This window comes from Haplochromis burtoni, unplaced genomic scaffold (assembly GCF_018398535.1).
Source record: "Haplochromis burtoni strain Fernald_Lab_line unplaced genomic scaffold, NCSU_Asbu1 Contig_236, whole genome shotgun sequence".
NCBI lineage: Eukaryota > Metazoa > Chordata > Actinopteri > Cichliformes > Cichlidae > Haplochromis > Haplochromis burtoni.
The window spans coordinates 749,637-754,843 of record NW_024582597.1 but is presented as its reverse complement, the minus strand read 5'-3'; the positions used below and the strand labels follow the sequence as shown (position 1 = coordinate 754,843).

General features: G+C 37.1%; 1 protein-coding gene across 2 annotated transcripts in view; it reads right to left on the bottom strand.

Moving 5' to 3' along the window:
* The window catches only part of tlr1 (toll-like receptor 1), a 29,155-nt gene that overhangs the window by 23,234 nt on the left and 714 nt on the right, over window positions 1–5,207 (bottom strand). Inside the window, exon 1 of one of the 2 annotated variants that reach the window (XM_005937729.3) lies at window positions 2,763–4,033. The exons of the other annotated variant lie outside the window; for it this stretch is intronic. The gene's annotated coding sequence lies outside the window, so the exon portion shown is untranslated. Of the gene's footprint in view, window positions 1–2,762; window positions 4,034–5,207 lie in introns of those variants that run through there. 2 annotated transcript variants of the gene reach the window in all.

Genomic DNA, 5,207 nt, shown 5'->3' with positions numbered 1-5,207 from the left:
CACATAGAATTTGGTATTGCACAGTGGGGAAACTGTTTTTGAAGAAAAAGAAACTGTGGGGAGTCGGTGCTCAGTGTGTGAGAGGAGGAGAGATAAGCTATGATACTGATCACTTATAAGCTATGTTTATTTAAAAAATATTACAGCTAAATTCTAATTTAATTCTAGAACTACATTCCAATTTTTGATTCATTTAGTATAAAATTACACAAAACTGACTGATGAATGATGCAGGGTTACTTTACAGATAAATATGACAAGTACTGTAGTTAATGTTGTCTTGATAATAGACTTCAGGTTCTTCCCTCAGTGTTTTTCACTCTCCCTGAGGTCCTTTGGTGTTAATTGTTATCATTATTATTACGTATTGTTATAATCTCTGCGTATTCCTGTTTCAAATGATTCTCTCTTCCAGTTTTTTGTTTTTGTTTTTTGGGGGGTAGTCATTTCTCTCCTGTGTCTTGCATTTAGTTTTGCTTCCTTTGTATCATTTCCTTTGTTCATGTTCAGGTCATTCTTTAACCTTCACTCATGTGCTCCCTGTTCTCCAGATGTTTTTATTTTTTCCCCGTGGATATTCTGCATACATTCTAATTAAATTGTAGTTTTCACTTTCATTTGAAGTACTGCATTTCTATGCCTCTCACTCGATCCTTCATGACAGATCACACATGCATATGCAAATGCTGCTCACGCTGTTACACAATATAATTAATTTAGACTTTCCACTTAACCTAAACTCTTTACATACACACTACTCTAGTGCAAGAATAACTCTACAAAAACTTTGCAAACTCTCAATGATTTGCTTGGTGATATATCAAAAAAAATGTATATTAATGTCAGTATCAATGTAATTGTAACCTGGACGTGTGTCCCTCTATCTATAAAGAGATGATCTATACTGCTCAACCAAGTGCAATGTCTACAATATCCGAATCTAGGTTTGGGAAGGAGATTGGCGGTAGCAACTCTGTAAGAGCAATAAGACTTCCAACCCACATAACACGCACAACCACAGGTTTATGAAACAAAGTTTGCTTTATATATATTTCCTTTGGATCAGTTCCCTTTACTCATCCTCAATGTAGGGATAACTTCAAATGCAGTAACCATCTCAAATGCATCACAAAAATAATTGAAACAATCAAAATAGATGTAAGACAAGAAACACAATATTTCAACACCCCAAAGAAAAGGAAAAAGAAAAGAAAATAGCATGTGAGTGTCCAGTTCTTTATGGTGTCAGTTTATTCAGTTACCCACTGTCCTGGGTTAAGAACTGAAAATGACCTGAATCTCAGGCGGGGAAAAAGTAGCAAAAGAAAATGATAAGGTATCTCTCAGGTGGGCTTCCTTTTGTTTTTTTCCCTACCGCCCTCCTAGTACGGCAGGCATCAACGTGTCGGCGTCCTGACACACAGAAGGCCTCCACAACAGCAACAGTGTCTTAGACTCACGATACCAGCTCCTCACTCGGCACACATGGAACTGTACCTCAAAAAAAAAAAACCAACAGTCTGCACACAAATATGCAGAATGTTAGATGTCCACATTCCTTAAATGTCCTTGTTCCTAATGTCCCTGGTTCTTTTTAAATATTAAAATAAATTTGCATCTTGTGACACCTTAAAATTAAATACACCGGTATTACTGTGCATCACCCGCAGTTACAGCTACAGCACAGCTATTGCACGTGAACTGCGCATAACCACTTAGCTGGCCGCGGCTGAACTAGCAGGCCCAAGAAAAGAAAAACACTAGACACTCATAATAAACAAAACTGTCACAACGTCACAATACTATAAAAACACATCTTAAACATCATTAAACACATTTACTACTATTCTGACTGGTTAGTTATTTTTTTCAGTGCATTGAACTGCAATCCGGTTCTTCAGTCTGACGTCACTAGCCGTGTCTGGACCTAAACTCCGCTGCAGGTCCATATATCAAATGATCACTATGGCATTACTGAGAGTTGAAAAACTGTCTAAAGTCTTTCATCTTTAATAAAATGATCAGCATTCTGCTCTACCAGGTGTAACAATTGAGTTTAACATCCAGGCATCCATGAAAACGGAATTTATGACATTTAACGGAGTTAGAAGTTAGCAGGGAGCTTCTATCTAAATACAATATAGCATGTCCTGACTGCGGGGTTTTGGAAACAAATTAAAATTTACAGCTCTGTTATCACTTCCAGCGTAAATGAAGACAGAAAACTAAACAGCAGTGACGTTTGTAGGGTTACTGAAGTTGGGCTAGCTGGTATATAATGATGTGCTACATGACCGCTAGCGACACAGCTATGTTAGCATAATATAAACAAGCTAACTTTTTTTCCACTCGATAAAAGTTAACGTGAGTGTTCTCGGTGGTCAGGAACAAATGTAATCGCATGGCAGGATGCTGTAAAATGACCAAACTTCAGCCAGGAGAACAACTGAGATAATCCATCCACAATACGAGGTTAGTCATTCATATACTGCTGCATGGGCTGGGCTATAGTTACATCGTAAGGTTTTAAAAACTGAGCTTAAATAAATGATTAGCCGTAATAAAAGCAGAGGGAGGTCAACAGTGATCACTGACTGTTTTGGGAGCTTTTTGAGATTAAATAGAAGAAAATACATAACATTAAACATGTTAACAACACAAAAGCCATATTAAACGCAGACTACTTTAGGCCCGGAAGTAGGATTCCTCACGTCATCACTTAACAATCGGATAGCGGTGCTAAGTGAGCTAGGCTAACTCACCAGAATAGTTCAAAAAGTTCAAAACACTCCGACTCCTTTGAGGTAGGTACCCGTCTGTGGTTCACCGCTAACGACAGCGCTCTCACAAATGTTAATAGAACCTCTTTTCTCTCTTTCAACTGGGAAAAACCGTGCTCCGCGGCAGCATGGACTTTTTCCTTGCCGTCCTTTCCCCCCTACACCACACCTTCACGCGCACCGAGCTGCAGATGATGCCTTCAGGGCAAGCCCGGAAATTAAACTATCAAACAAGAACTACGATGCATTCAAAGAACCCTGTACTTCTGATTGCTGTAAATCTTACCAGGGTTACACAATTAAAGTCAATGTTTACTTACTAACTACAAATTACTTTTTTGTTTGTTTTTTGTATTTAATTCAAAAGATGCTTCTTGAAGATAAATCCTAGCACAAGATGATATAGAGAAGAACACTTTCAGCAGCCATCTTCCCTTAAATGAGAACATTTTCTCATCTTTAAGGAGAACTGGATGCTAGTCTGGTTCTGATATTCTTTGGAGAATGTCAGATGATTTTCACAGTGCGGTACTGTGAGCACGAGTCCCACTAAAAGGCTGCCAGCATTTATTCTGTACCTTTTTGCACAAAGAGATAGGTCCTAAGGCTCAGTCCTGTCCTGTCCTGCTTCCCTCATGTAATAGCCTCTCCCCTGGTATCCCCTCTACCACATGCAAAGCTTTTAAGAAAAAAATACTAAAAGCACAGAGCTGCAAAAAAAAGAACTAGGTTGCAGGGCTGGCATTACCAAACTGTTAAATGGTGCGTTATACCCATTTCCCGGTGTGTACATTCACATGCATCTGAGGGAATTTTACCACACGCGCCTAGCCCCCACAACAAGCGACTGTGCCGCCACTAAAGCAAAATCAAAAAGAACCTAGAAATTGTGGCATACAAAACAGCAAACAACTCAGGAAATAAGACATAAGGAGACAAGAACAAATGCACACACTCTAAAATACAACTCCTTTTAAAAGCACAATTACAGTATAACAAACAGTTAAGATGAAAACACCATAAAACAATGAACCAGTCAATGCCAGTCCATAAATAACAGCAAAGCAACAACAAGGCTACAACAAGACAGCAGCAGTGTGTAGGCCTGTAACAAGAGAGGGAAAACAATCATCCAGCGTCCACCCTACGATAGATAACCCATGAGGATCCTACTTACCCTTTAATAGTTATACATATTATTATTATATTATTATTATTATATTCCTCCCTGCAGCTGTCAGACTGTACAATCAGAACTGCTCCCAAAAAACATAGATGTTTACATCTGCGCTGTAACTGCAATAAGTTAATTAACCGATTCGCACTACAACCTGGTTTGCCTCTTACCTGTAGTTATTTTTATTTAATTTAATAACTGTACAGTACTCTGTTTATACTAACCATTGTCCTTAATGTAAGAAAAATTGTGTATGTTTCTGTTCCGTGTCCTGTGTACTGTTTGTTTGTATATGTGTCTTTTTGGCTGCTGTTACAACTAAATTTCCCCTTGTGGGACAATTAAAGGATTATTCTATTCTATTCTATTCTATTCTATTCTATTCTATTCTATATTAACCAGTTGCCAGGGGAAATGAATGCGGTCTGCAATACTTAACAGGCTGTGATCTTTGCCACCTTGAACAGAAATTAGTGCAAACTGCCAGAGCTCAGGAGTAGACTACAGTTGTTCCTTATAACCAACATCTGATTAACAGCTAAGGGAGAGGTTAATGTTCATGCTGCATTCACAGAAAGCATGTTTGAACCAACATCCACCACATCTAACCCACTACATTTACTTTTACAAATTGTTAGGAGTTTTCTGTATTAGTATTGCATTACAGCAGTATTATGAAATTATTACACAAAGTAAATTTAGTGTTTTATTTAGCTAAACTCTTTCAATATTCACAACCATCAGTATGCACTTGATAAGATCTGTAATGTAATTACAATAACATTTTCTGTATATTTCTAATATTGTTTAATCTCCGTTTACACCTAAAAGAACTTTATTTTAATGTAATACAACGTAAAAAAAAATATGGACTTTTTTGTGTATTTTAATTATAGACAATTTCTGTGTTTTTACATGATGACAAATGTAAACACGGTAAATTTCAGTTATTGTGCGCTATTTTTCTGCTGCTAGAATATTACTGGGTTTTATGGGTTTTTAAAAAAAATAGTTTATGTAACACTTTTTGATTTTAGTCAGTATACTAAAAATATGCCAGACGTGTATTAAAAGCATCAAGGCTAAAAAGAAATTTGGCTGAGCAGAAAGATGAAAGAAATTTAAGGAACAGGCCAGAGTGATGTGAAAACATTATTTTGAAAGGAACTTACCTGGAACAACACTGGTTACATTCTTTAAGATCAGACTTACTTTTAATTTTTTTGAACTGGTTAAATTCTAATTGGTTT